The sequence below is a fragment of the Parasteatoda tepidariorum genome, chromosome 12 (assembly GCF_982258835.1).
Source record: "Parasteatoda tepidariorum strain Cologne lab strain chromosome 12, Ptep-v5.0, whole genome shotgun sequence".
Lineage (NCBI taxonomy): Eukaryota > Metazoa > Arthropoda > Arachnida > Araneae > Theridiidae > Parasteatoda > Parasteatoda tepidariorum.
The window spans coordinates 36,388,186-36,403,398 of record NC_141766.1 but is presented as its reverse complement, the minus strand read 5'-3'; the positions used below and the strand labels follow the sequence as shown (position 1 = coordinate 36,403,398).

Sequence of the window (15,213 nt, the reverse complement as noted above, 5' to 3'; positions counted from 1 at the left end):
GTTAATAAATCATATTCTAAATATTTCTATATTTTCAACACCAATGCTGTATAAAAACATTAATGCTTATACGAATTTAAAATATTCAGATGAGTGTTTTTAAATAAAGCAAAAGAAAGTCAAATAAAACGTATAAATGCATGATAAAAAAAAATGCCAAAAAAATATTTTTCGGTTCTGTAAAAGAAATATATTATTTTTCATAAATTATCTAATTAGAGTTTTTCTTTTTCGTTAAATTTGCTTAAACACCAGTTTTACAGAGTTTTTTTTTTCTTTTTTTTTTAATCTCATTATTTAGTTACCACTAGATTTTGTTCATATTATAGCTCCATATTTATAGCTCTCTGCTTCCATGAGGGTATTTCCTAATTATCAATCTTTAATTAAAAATATTCGGAAGAAAAGTTTGGATTCAAGTTACTTTTTAAATTAAGAATAATTTTTTCATCCGAAATTTTTTCAGAAAGAAACATAGCTGGCATGAAAATGAAAAAATAAGCATTTAACAAAAGTACATACTTCTTATCTGAATTTTATGCATGATTTATAGTTGTAAATTGTAAGTCAAATGAAAGGCTCTTAATGATCGTTAGAAACTAGTCAGAATCATTTGTGCCCTATAATTTTATTTCCTGATGTGATGACGACCAATTGATTTAATGTCTTATTTAATCTTTTTATGCAATTCTATAATTATCAATCTTAAATTTAAATATTTGGAAGAAAAATTTGGAATAAGCTTAGTTATAAAATTGAGAGAAATTTTTGTACCCAAAAATGTTTCAGAAAAAAATATATCTGGCATAAAATGGAAAAATATACACTTTTTAACTGATTGTTTGCGTGTTTCATAGTTGCAAATTATAAGTCAAAAGGAACGTTCTTTATGCTCGTTTGCAACTAGTTGGAATTGTTTCTGCTTTCTAATTTTATTCGCTGATGAGATGATGCAACCATTAATGGATTTAATGTCCCATTTAAGCCATTAAGCGTCATTTGATGTTCCATTTATTGAGTACTAAATATAATGTGATTTTATTTTTAGAGATAATAAAAACAGGTTATTATCTAAATTCATAATCATATTTTTAAAGGAAATTTTGAGAAGAGTTTGTATTTTTATCATGCAAATTAACTACGTTTCACTTTAAATTTGTGTTCAATCAGTAATATGATAACAGAAATAAAGTTGTATTATAATATCAGCATAAAAATTGTTTAACTAATTTATTGAATCTCGTATAAAATAAATAAAACTCGCGTTAAATAAATTTATTTAATACGACAATATTATTATATTTTATGTGAAAACCTTAAAAAAAAGTCAGTTTAGAAATTGCTTTAAGAAAAAAAATACAAATATTTCTTAAATAAAGTGGATTAATCAATATAAATTAAAACAATAACTGTAAACTCTATATGAATTATAGAGTGGTAGGTTATTAATCGAACCAAATCAGTTTATATGGATTATATAGTGGGTCATTAGTAATCTAGCCAACCACTCTATAATCCAGATGGAGTGATTTGGTTACAGTAACAGCCAACTACTTCATAATTCCTATAGAGTGGTCCGGTTATATTAATAACCAACTACTCTATGATCCATATAGTGTGATTCGGCTTGATTAATAATCAACTGATATAACAATTTTCTTTGTATCTTAAATATTTTAACAAGTATTAATAAAATGGACTAGGAAAAAGTATGTCACTTCACTGCAATAAAACAACTAAGTAATAAAATTATTATGTATTTGACAGTTTTCAAATTACTTATTTTTAATTTATTTTTGAATAGGTTAGTTCTCTTTTATGATTAAAGCTATAAATATGTTTAGTAAAATGATTTTCAGAGCAAAAAAATACTTATTAACATCAAATATTATTTTAAAAAAATCGGTAAACAAATGAAAATATGAAACATTTTTATCTCAGTTACGCTGCAGGACAAATCATTTTAAAGCAGTGAAAATATGTCGAAAATATTACCATAAAAAAATGAGGGACGAATACATTGATATCAGTAAAAAAAGTATTATAATCACAAGTACATTTAAGGAAAATACTTTTCTAATAGTAAGAAGAATCATAATTATAGCTACAGTGCAAAAATAGGAATTGTTGAAATGAAAGCATAAGTTCGAAACACAGTTGTGCTATGGCTAAAGGAATACGTAGCAAAAAACATGAATAATTGTCCACCCTGTCATGCTGTAAATAAATTTTCTTGCAGTAGTTTCTAAAAATATGACAAATAATAGTCTTAGTAAAGTTTCAAATAAATAATTTTAAGGCAAGAAAAAAAAAATTTTCGAAATAGTATGATGAGAGCTAAGAAAAAAAGAAATCCCTCTGTTGAACTTATTAAGGAACAGGATAAGTAAAAATCCATGTAGAATAATGATTTTTTTCTTAAATACTGTTTGTATAGAAATGAAAATGTAAGGTTCAGATTCAAATGCCACATAAAATAAATATTCGAAATGTTTGCAATATTACATCAGCATAAAAGAATAAGAAACCTTTTGAAAAAATATGCGGATAGAAACGTATATAAAGTTCACAAAAACCAGTTTCTTTTTCAGAAATTTTTTTCAGTAAGATGATAAAATATAATCTTTTTCGTTTATAAAACTGACTCTAGTTTAGACGAACACAGAATAACAATGCCATACGCTTAGATACGTCAAACGTATATTTCTCCATCAGAGGAAATTATTTTCTAATTCAACAGCTTGTTTTTCTGAAGCTCGTTTTATTGTAAACGCTTAATAAATAATAAACATATTTTTAAAACTAATCCTTCCGTAAACTCTTTTAAATATTTAAAATCAAGACTGTGAAAAGATTTTTTTTCAATACTTTAGGTATATGAGCAAAGAAATCGTTTAAAAACAGCCAGATTTGTATGAATACTAATAAATCAAAAGTAATCAATTAAATAATATTACACCCTCACAAAAGAAAAATGTACAAGCTTTAAAAGTAGTAAAGTGCGTACTTATAATAATTCCAAGAAAAAAATTACTAATTCCAATAATAATTCCAAAAGATCATAAATCCTTTTTTAAAAGAAGCCGATTCTCTGTTTTTCATAAGTTTTAACTCATTATTGTGCTCAATCATGACATTTTAAATAAAACTTTTATATGTGCTTGATATCACTATAGAGAACGAAAACTGTGAAACTCAAAACAATTATGCAATAGCAAGTGCCTAAAGTATTAAAAACTGACTTTTCAAAAAATTTATGCACGTTTAGTTAATTAAACCATTTGAAAATGTTTTATTAACACTCATAGTATTTATCTGCTAATATAATTAAATTAAAGTTTCAAAGTTCCGGGATTGCAAAATTTAAAATTTCTTAAATCAATTGAAATATATGTTCTCAAGTCAGTTTATGACCACGATGTTCGACACAGCGATCTCAAATATTACGTTTCCTCCATTAATCGGATTTAAACTCAACACTTAATCAACAATTGGAAATTGTAGTATGTTAGTAAAATAATTCAATAGTTTTAAGACACATAATTTGTAAAAAGGAAAATTGAAAAAACGAAATTTTATGAAATTTGTAAAAAAATTGTTTTTAGTAAAATCAGTAGCTCATTTATAAGATTTCCGATTTTTAAATTTTTGAAAAGTTTAATATCTTTACCTTTTTAAAACTAGTCCCATAAAATAAATTGAATATTTAACTGAAATACCCTCAAATCCAAACTCAAGTTGAAAAGAATAACTTGACTGATAAAATTTAAAAATTCTTAAATATGTTCGATGTTCGACATACGACTACGATGTTCGACATACAAAACATTATATTTCGTTTTCCGAAATATTACTTTAATCGAATTTAAAGTCAATATATTAAAAGACTTATAAAATTATTGTCTATTAGGAGGAAAATTCGACATTTTTCAGACACTTAATTTGTAAAATTTTATGAGAAAAATTTGATTTTTCATTCAATTTAAAAAGAAAAGTTTTGTAACAACAAGCATTTCAAAATCAAAATTTCATTTTTGAAAACATATTTGAATAACATATTTATATGTGAAGTAAATTGAATTAGTTAAAAATAATATCATAAAATAAACGAATATTTATTATCTGATAAATTAAAATTAAAGCTTCAAAAAATATCCTGGTTTGAAAAGATTAAAAATTTGTAAGTCAATTATAATTACGATGTTCACAAAAAATATTGTCCTTCTTTCCCTGATTCCATTAATTAACGGAACTTAAAAGTTAACACTAATTCAAGCAAATATCATTAAAAAAATATAAATATAGCTCATAAACAAATAGAATATTTACCTACTAATATTTTTAAACTAAAGTTTCAAAAATATCCAGACTTGCAAAGTTTAAAAAATCTTCAACTTATTCAATGAAAAGTTTCATTTTCCGAAGTTATATTTTAATCGAATTTAAAGTCAATTAATTAAGACTCATATATAAGGAAAAAAATGCGATATTTTTCAAATACTTAATGTGTGAAATTGTATGAGATCAACGGGATTTTTTATTGAATTTAAAACTAAAAGTTCTATAATAGCAAACATTTAAAAATCAAAATTTTATTTTTGAAAATATATTTGAATAAAATATTTATATGTGAAGTATATAGAATTAGTTAAAAATAATATCATAAAATAAACAGAATCTTTATTAACTGATATATTAAAATTAAAACTTAACAAAATATCCTGTCTTGAAAATTTTAAAAATTATAAGACTCATTCAATAAAAAGTTTGCAAGTAAATTATAACCACGATGTTCAACACGGCATTCGAAAAAAATATTTTTTTTCTTTCTCTGATGCAATTTATTAATGGACCTCAAAAGCTAACACTAATTCACTCAAAATCATTAAAAAAGTATAAATAAATCTTATAAACAAATAGAATATTTACCTACTAATTTTTTAAAACTAAAGTTTCAAAAACTCTCCCGATTTGCAAAGTTTAGGAAATCTTAAGCCTATTCAATGAAACGTTTTTAAATTAATTATGATCACTAAATATTATCCTTCCTTCTGTGATTTTATAAATTTTCTAAATTTGAAATTTATACTAACTCAAGCAAATTTAATAAAGAAAGATATAAAAAATACCTCGTAAAGCGAATATAATTTTTTTCTATTGATGCATTCAAACTAAAATTTTAAATATCCTGGCTCGCTAAGTTTAAAAAAATCTTAAACTGACTCCAGAAAAATTGTCTAAACATTTTTAAAATTGCCTTTAAAACATTTTTAAACTGATTCAATAAAAAAGTTTTTAAGTTAATTACGTTCACGACAATCATAAAATATCACTCTTCCTTCTGTGATCTTATAAATTAAATAAATCTAAAGTCTACACCAACTCCACCAAATTTAGTGAAACAATTTTAAAAAATACCCCATAAAACAAATAGAATATTTACCTACTGATGTATTCAAAATAAAATTCCAAACAATATCCTGGCTTGAAAAGTTTAAAAAATCTTAAACTGTTTCAATAAAAAACTTCAAGTCAAATATGATCACGGCTATCGCAAAATATTATTCTTCCTTCTCCTATGATATCCATTAATGGAAATTGAAGTCAACACTGCTTCAAGCAAACAAATCGCTCAACTAAATGGCTCAATTTTTTTAAGGTTACAGTATAAAGTTTATAGTATCAACTATTTCTGATGAATTGATCTCGAAATTTGTTTGGATGCATTTATCAACACTTTAATTTTGTAAGAGCCTCCAAAGATAAAATTGCCTCTCAATTCAAAAGAATTTCTATATTTAGAACGATAAAACAAGATATTAATCTTTCATTTTGTGTACAAGATTCACTACTTCTAAAAATAGAGTGAAGAAAACTTATGTCGCAATAAGCAATGATAGGGAAGGCAAAAAAATAAGTTCAATGGGAATACGTTTTACATAAAAAAGTTAGTTAAAATGTGGTAAGAATGTTTGATAAGAGTTAAATGAACGCAACAAGAAACCAACGTTGCCGGGGTGATGTGCAAAAGTCAAATTAAAAACAATGTGTTATCTTTACGTCAAAACAAACATTTTAAAAGCTATTTCCAAAGTCCATTTTATATGTGATGATTGCAAAGTGGCTTTTGTTACACAAAATTTGAATATCATTCACTAATACGTTTAATTTGCTATTTTATCAGAGAATGACGTTTAGATAATTTACTTTATTGCAAACACTTCGATTGATCAAAAACCTCTTTATTAATGACTTTCTTTCAATATAGAAAGTGAAATTGATTTTTAAGATGCGCTAATTTTATCCATCTATAATTTACATCATTTTTTTTTTACTTTACTGATTACACATGCAGGTTTAACTAAAAAAACTTTCTCCAAACAGAAAAATAATAATTAATAACTATTTATAAAACTAAAAAAAATTAACAAAATCACTCGTGAATACATGGAATTTTGTAATTCAATAAAATGTCAATTTAATTAAAATGATAACTTATGTAACAAATTAGAGACAGTTTGCAGGAATTGTAACTACATTCATTCTAAATACATTTTACAATTTTTAGATTATCTTCGTAGGGGTTATTCATTATTCTAAGTTTTAATTGCAATTGAACTCCAAACAAAAAAGCATAAATGTGTCGCAATCATTTGTTTTTTCAAATATAAGTTTGTAGAAAAACATATTTCATTTTCAGTTTTCCTCAACATTAGACGCAAATAATAATTCATTATTATTACTAATATTTTTTACTACACTTTTCACTTTCTTTTAGAAAAAAGTACTGTCAAAACTACCAGAATATGTTAAAATTTACTGTGTTTCTGGCTCTATGGACACACTAAAAAGCCTGTTAATTTTTACTGAGTAACTTTGATAATAATTTCGTTAAAATTAACTATAAAATATGGTTTTATAATGTAAGATAAATTTTAGTAAATGTGCTAAAATTAAGTATTTCCTCATGATACGTTAGCGCATGTCATAAAAACCATTTATTCGGTTAAAATAACTTTTCAGTTTTGTATTTATTACTAAATGTTTGATAATGAAAACTGTAATTTTGAAAACTGGAATTTCCGATAAACCATTACCAGATGAACAGAAAAACTACCAAATGAATGGTTTAAATACCGTATATTTTGATTTTACTATCCAGAAATATGGTTTCTTTTATCAGAAATGTCATTACCATGCAGAACGGAAATTTTACCGGAATTGTTTTTCGCAGCGCATAACTATAACAGAAGATAAAAAACAAAATTAATATTAGCCAATTAATATCTTTCACTATTTACAATTTTATGCAAGTTTCTTTGCTGCATTGGAGCATCATTTTCAGTACAAAACAGAAAAAAAAAGCAATGAAATACATCACAAATGAGCAATGTAATGTAAAAAAAGTTTGAAACAGTATCAACCATTTAAAGTATTTAAACTTAATTTACTTCGCATTGCTCGTTCGTTAAGTTTCTCATTGCTGTTTCTCTGTATTTTGCAGTGATGACAATGCTCAAATTTAGAATCGAAACTGTTATTCAACTTGGAACCCGATTTAGGAACAATAAATTATAACAACTAAAAGAGCCATTTCCGCCATGGATAAATATTGAGAGGAAAAAAAACTAAACTATTATGTTCTTAGTTTTGAGAATCCATTTGCATAAAGTGACATCGGTTTCCTGTTTTCTTTTTTATAGCCATGAATGAAATACCTATAAAAACTGAATATATTCCTATTAACTGAAAACATATTTTCAAGCATTTGGTTTCAGATTAATTCAAAAATTTAATTTATTATATTTGAGTTCAAATTTATTCACTTTAAATGTATATTATTCAAATTTGCTATTTTTTTATATTAATAAAACCATCATATTCAAGTTCAAATTCATTCAATTTAAATTTATAATACTCGAATCCTAAGTAACTGAATTACTTGACTTTATTATGATAAATTATTATATCAGAATTCAAAATCACTGAATTTAAGTATATAATATTTTAATTCAAATTAATTTAATTATTTGATTTCATGCTAATAAGTTATTTTAATTTTTTAACTTATTAACTTAATTCGGAATAACAACTTGAAAAATATATTCAAAATAATGATATATACTTATAACTTTCAAAATACAAATTTATTGACGCTTGACAGACTTGAAAATTACTAATGCAAATTTGATGAAATTCAGCGCATTTGCAATATTGTGAATGTGTATATTTCTCATTAAATCTTGTGTTCTGAGAGCTTTAAGTGAACATTTATTGAAATTAGTTATACTTTATATTGTATATCCGCTACTAGTATATTCAGATGGCAAATTAATTCGATTTCAATTATTATCAAAATGTTAAAAATCCATTAAGAAAGAACATTTATTGTTCCATTATCTTAGAACATTTTAGACGTTTTGCATTAAAAGTATTGTTTATTGGTAAAGTTAACATAGTACTCACACACAAGCTATACTTGGAAATAGAGACTCAAATCAACTTAAGTTTAAATTCATTAAATTCAAACTTATAATACTGGGATTCTAACTGAATTATTTGATTTCAGTATGAGGAATTAATTATATTAGAGCTCAAATTCACTTAATTTGGATGTATAATATTCAAATTCAAACTAATTGAACTATTTGATTTCATATTAACAAATTCTTTTAATTTTTCATTTATTTATTGAACGATTTATTGAATTCTGAACTTGAAAATATTTAAAATTATATTATATACTTATGATTTTTAGAATGCAAATTTATTGACTGCTGACAATCTTACAAAATTCATAAGGCAAATTTCATGAAATTCAGCATATTTGTAAGATTGTAAATGTGTATAAATCTTGCTCTCTCAAATTTTTAAGAGTATATTATTTGAAATAAGCTACACTTATAGTAGTCAGAATGCAAATCAATTGGATTTCAATTATTTTAAAAATCTCAAAAATTCCAGTAAGAAAGAATTTTTTGATTATCTTCGAAAGCTTTAGACATTTCGTGTCACGTGTATTGTTTATTGGTTTAGTTAACATCGCATTCAAGTTATACTTGGAAATAAAGGTTCTTGAAAATCTTCTAGATAAGTTATGCGTCGATAGGACAAAAATTTATCGTTTTTAGGGCCACTCTTTATTCACGTGAAAAGAATTGCTTTATACATTTTTTTAAAACTTATCGAGATTTAATTTGTCCTATATGACCGATACGGTATGTAGTGGTACGCACGTGTCAAGGCGGAACTTGACAAATGAATGAAGTTAAGCTTTAATTAGTTGTTCGAAAAAAATTACACTGTTAAAAATTCCTGATCAAATTACAGTATAAAGTACCGACACATTGGATGCTTCATCGTAAAATAGTAAACTATAATTTTAACAGTAGTGTTTATTTAATTAGAGTACTACAGTAATTATTACTGTTAAAATTCAGGTATATCAGGATTTCTTTGTTCCGTAACATGTTCCGGTAAAAATGGATTTCACGGTAAAAAGTTCCGGCCCCTGAGTGTCGGAACTTTTTTATTTTTACAGTGTGCAACGAAGAATTAGTGAAAAAAATTCTTAGCGAAATTGTTCGAACTTATCCAAGTCCATTAGAACATAAAGATACATTTCAATATTCTGACTAGAATAATGGGAGAGTGTTTGACACTACTCTTACACCCAACAATAAATAAATTTAAATTTTTCTTCAAAATAAATAAATTTAAAAAGAGCTATTCTTATAATTTGAAAGGCAAGGATCTCATTCCTTTTTAGATTTTGTGTGTGTAGTTTGTAAGCTGAAGTAATATTATTGCTCTTTGTTTACCGATCTTACGTTTTGCATTAACAATTAAAACTCGAGAGTTTTAATATCATTTAAATAGGAGTAGTAACTATGAGAAATAAAGAGTCGAAAATTTAAATTGTATGAAATTAAGAATAATTAATTAAAAAATTCCACTCACTGTACTAAAGTAATATTATTGTTCTTTGTTTACCGATCTTACGTTTTGCACTGGCAAGTAAAACTCAAAAGTTTTAACGTCGTTTTAATAGGAGTAGTAACGACGAGAAACAACGAGTCGAAAATTTAAATTGCATGAAATTACTAATAATTAATTGAAAAGTGCTCTTCCACTCACTGTTCATTCCACTCACTTCCTTTCATTGTGCAAAAGTAATATTATTGCTCTTTGTTTACCGATCTTACGTTTTGCATTAACAATTAAAACTCGAGAGTTTTAATATCATTTAAATAGGAGTAGTAACTATGAGAAATAAAGAGTCGAAAATTTAAATTGCATGAAATTAAGAATAATTAATTAAAAAATTCCTCTCTCTGTACTAAAGTAATATTATTGTTCTTTGTTTACCGATCTTACGTTTTGCACTGGCAAGTAAAACTCAAAAGTTTTAACGTCGCTTTAATAGGAGTAGTAACGACGAGAAACAAAGAGTCGAAAATTTAAATTGCATGAAATTACTAATAATTAATTGAAAAGTGCTCTTCCACTCACTGTTCATTCCACTCACTTCCTTTCATTGTGCAAAAGTAATATTATTGCTCTTTGTTTACCGATCTTACGTTTTGCATTAACAATTAAAACTCGAGAGTTTTAATATCATTTAAATAGGAGTAGTAACTATGAGAAATAAAGAGTCGAAAATTTAAATTGCATGAAATTAAGAATAATTAATTAAAAAATTCCTCTCTCTGTACTAAAGTAATATTATTGTTCTTTGTTTACCGATCTTACGTTTTGCACTGGCAAGTAAAACTCAAAAGTTTTAACGTCGCTTTAATAGGAGTAGTAACGACGAGAAACAAAGAGTCGAAAATTTAAATTGCATGAAATTACTAATAATTAATTGAAAAGTGCTCTTCCACTCACTGTTCATTCCACTCACTTCCTTTCATTGTGCAAAAGTAATATTATTGCTTTTTGTTTACCGATCTTACGTTTTGCATTAACAATTAAAACTCGAGAGTTTTAATATCATTTAAATAGGAGTAGTAACTATGAGAAATAAAGAGTCGAAAATTTAAATTGCATGAAATTAAGAATAATTAATTAAAAAATTCCTCTCTCTGTACTAAAGTAATATTATTGTTCTTTGTTTACCGATCTTACGTTTTGCACTGGCAAGTAAAACTCAAAAGTTTTAACGTCGCTTTAATAGGAGTAGTAACGACGAGAAACAAAGAGTCGAAAATTTAAATTGCATGAAATTACTAATAATTAATTGAAAAGTGCTCTTCCACTCACTGTTCATTCCACTCACTTCCTTTCATTGTGCAAAAGTAATATTATTGCTCTTTGTTTACCGATCTTACGTTTTGCATTAACAATTAAAACTCGAGAGTTTTAATATCATTTAAATAGGAGTAGTAACTATGAGAAATAAAGAGTCGAAAATTTAAATTGCACGAAATTACTAATAATTAATTGAAAAGTGCTCTTCCACTCACTGTTCATTCCACTCACTTCCTTTCATTGTGCAAAAGTAATATTATTGCTCTTTGTTTACCGATCTTACGTTTTGCATTAACAATTAAAACTCGAGAGTTTTAATATCATTTAAATAGGAGTAGTAACTATGAGAAATAAAGAGTCGAAAATTTAAATTGCATGAAATTAAGAATAATTAATTAAAAAATTCCTCTCTCTGTACTAAAGTAATATTATTGTTCTTTGTTTACCGATCTTACGTTTTGCACTGGCAAGTAAAACTCAAAAGTTTTAACGTCGCTTTAATAGGAGTAGTAACGACGAGAAACAAAGAGTCGAAAATTTAAATTGCATGAAATTACTAATAATTAATTGAAAAGTGCTCTTCCACTCACTGTTCATTCCACTCACTTCCTTTCATTGTGCAAAAGTAATATTATTGCTCTTTGTTTACCGATCTTACGTTTTGCATTAACAATTAAAACTCGAGAGTTTTAATATCATTTAAATAGGAGTAGTAACTATGAGAAATAAAGAGTCGAAAATTTAAATTGCATGAAATTACTAATAATTAATTGAAAAGTGCTCTTCCACTCACTGTTCATTCCACTCACTTCCTTTCATTGTGCAAAAGTAATATTATTGCTCTTTGTTTACCGATCTTACGTTTTGCATTAACAATTAAAACTCGAGAGTTTTAATATCATTTAAATAGGACTAGTAACTATGAGAAATAAAGAGTCGAAAATTTAAATTGCATGAAATTAAGAATAATTAATTAAAAAATTCCTCTCTCTGTACTAAAGTAATATTATTGTTCTTTGTTTACCGATCTTACGTTTTGCACTGGCAAGTAAAACTCAAAAGTTTTAACGTCGCTTTTATAGGAGTAGTAACGACGAGAAACAAAGAGTCGAAAATTTAAATTGCATGAAATTACTAATAATTAATTGAAAAGTGCTCTTCCACTCACTGTTCATTCCACTCACTTCCTTTCATTGTGCAAAAGTAATATTATTGCTCTTTGTTTACCGATCTTGCGTTTTGCATTAACAATTAAAACTCGAGAGTTTTAATATCATTTAAATAGGAGTAGTAACTATGAGAAATAAAGAGTCGAAAATTTAAATTGCATGAAATTAAGAATAATTAATTAAAAAATTCCTCTCTCTGTACTAAAGTAATATTATTGTTCTTTGTTTACCGATCTTACGTTTTGCACTGGCAAGTAAAACTCAAAAGTTTTAACGTCGCTTTAATAGGAGTAGTAACGACGAGAAACAAAGAGTCGAAAATTTAAATTGCATGAAATTACTAATAATTAATTGAAAAGTGCTCTTCCACTCACTGTTCATTCCACTCACTTCCTTTCATTGTGCAAAAGTAATATTATTGCTCTTTGTTTACCGATCTTACGTTTTGCATTAACAATTAAAACTCGAGAGTTTTAATATCATTTAAATAGGAGTAGTAACTATGAGAAATAAAGAGTCGAAAATTTAAATTGCATGAAATTAAGAATAATTAATTAAAAAATTCCTCTCTCTGTACTAAAGTAATATTATTGTTCTTTGTTTACCGATCTTACGTTTTGCACTGGCAAGTAAAACTCAAAAGTTTTAACGTCGCTTTAATAGGAGTAGTAACGACGAGAAACAAAGAGTCGAAAATTTAAATTGCATGAAATTACTAATAATTAATTGAAAAGTGCTCTTCCACTCACTGTTTATTCCACTCACTTCCTTTCATTGTGCAAAAGTAATATTATTGCTCTTTGTTTACCGATCTTACGTTTTGCATTAACAATTAAAACTCGAGAGTTTTAATATCATTTAAATAGAAGTAGTAACTATGAGAAATAAAGAGTCGAAAATTTAAATTGCATGAAATTAAGAATAATTAATTAAAAAATTCCTCTCTCTGTACTAAAGTAATATTATTGTTCTTTGTTTACCGATCTTACGTTTTGCACTGGCAAGTAAAACTAAAAAGTTTTAACGTCGCTTTAATAGGAGTAGTAACGACGAGAAACAAAGAGTCGAAAATTTAAATTGCATGAAATTACTAATAATTAATTGAAAAGTGCTCTTCCACTCACTGTTCATTCCACTCACTTCCTTTCATTGTGCAAAAGTAATATTATTGCTCTTTGTTTACCGATCTTACGTTTTGCATTAACAATTAAAACTCGAGAGTTTTAATATCATTTAAATAGGAGTAGTAACTATGAGAAATAAAGAGTCGAAAATTTAAATTGCATGAAATTAAGAATAATTAATTAAAAAATTCCTCTCTCTGTACTAAAGTAATATTATTGTTCTTTGTTTACCGATCTTACGTTTTGCACTGGCAAGTAAAACTCAAAAGTTTTAACGTCGCTTTAATAGGAGTAGTAACGACGAGAAACAAAGAGTCGAAAATTTAAATTGCATGAAATTACTAATAATTAATTGAAAAGTGCTCTTCCACTCACTGTTCATTCCACTCACTTCCTTTCATTGTGCAAAAGTAATATTATTGCTCTTTGTTTACCGATCTTACGTTTTGCATTAACAATTAAAACTCGAGAGTTTTAATATCATTTAAATAGGAGTAGTAACTATGAGAAATAAAGAGTCGAAAATTTAAATTGCATGAAATTAAGAATAATTAATTAAAAAATTCCTCTCTCTGTACTAAAGTAATATTATTGTTCTTTGTTTACCGATCTTACGTTTTGCACTGGCAAGTAAAACTCAAAAGTTTTAACGTCGCTTTAATAGGAGTAGTAACGACGAGAAACAGAGAGTCGAAAATTTAAATTGCATGAAATTACTAATAATTAATTGAAAAGTGCTCTTCCACTCACTGTTCATTCCACTCACTTCCTTTCATTGTGCAAAAGTAATATTATTGCTCTTTGTTTACCGATCTTACGTTTTGCATTAACAATTAAAACTCGAGAGTTTTAATATCATTTAAATAGGAGTAGTAACTATGAGAAATAAAGAGTCGAAAATTTAAATTGCATGAAATTAAGAATAATTAATTAAAAAATTCCTCTCTCTGTACTAAAGTAATATTATTGTTCTTTGTTTACCGATCTTACGTTTTGCACTGGCAAGTAAAACTCAAAAGTTTTAACGTCGCTTTAATAGGAGTAGTAACGACGAGAAACAAAGAGTCGAAAATTTAAATTGCATGAAATTACTAATAATTAATTGAAAAGTGCTCTTCCACTCACTGTTTATTCCACTCACTTCCTTTCATTGTGCAAAAGTAATATTATTGCTCTTTGTTTACCGATCTTACGTTTTGCATTAACAATTAAAACTCGAAAGTTTTAATATCATTTAAATAGGAGTAGTAACTATGAGAAATAAAGAGTCGAAAATTTAAATTGCATGAAATTAAGAATAATTAATTAAAAAATTCCTCTCTCTGTACTAAAGTAATATTATTGTTCTTTGTTTACCGATCTTACGTTTTGCACTGGCAAGTAAAACTCAAAAGTTTTAACGTCGCTTTAATAGGAGTAGTAACGACGAGAAACAAAGAGTCGAAAATTTAAATTGCATGAAATTACTAATAATTAATTGAAAAGTGCTCTTCCACTCACTGTTCATTCCACTCACTTCCTTTCATTGTGCAAAAGTAATATTATTGCTCTTTGTTTACCGATCTTACGTTTTGCATTAACAATTAAAACTCGAGAGTTTTAATATCATTTAAATAGGAGTAGTAACTATGAGAAATAAAGAGTCGAAAATTTAAATTGCATGAAATTAA

At 26.1% G+C, this 15,213-nt stretch overlaps 1 protein-coding gene across 6 annotated transcripts in view; it reads right to left on the bottom strand.

Annotated features, from left to right (window-relative positions):
* Positions 1-15,213, bottom strand: part of LOC107455119 (glycerol-3-phosphate acyltransferase 1, mitochondrial) — a 112,757-nt gene that overhangs the window by 53,877 nt on the left and 43,667 nt on the right. Inside the window, exon 1 of one of the 6 annotated variants that reach the window (XM_071188266.2) lies at positions 5,444-5,752. The exons of 4 other annotated variants lie outside the window; for them this stretch is intronic. The gene's annotated coding sequence lies outside the window, so the exon portion shown is untranslated. Of the gene's footprint in view, positions 1-5,443; positions 5,753-15,213 lie in introns of those variants that run through there. One more of the 6 variants, XM_071188267.2, reaches the window with a different exon arrangement.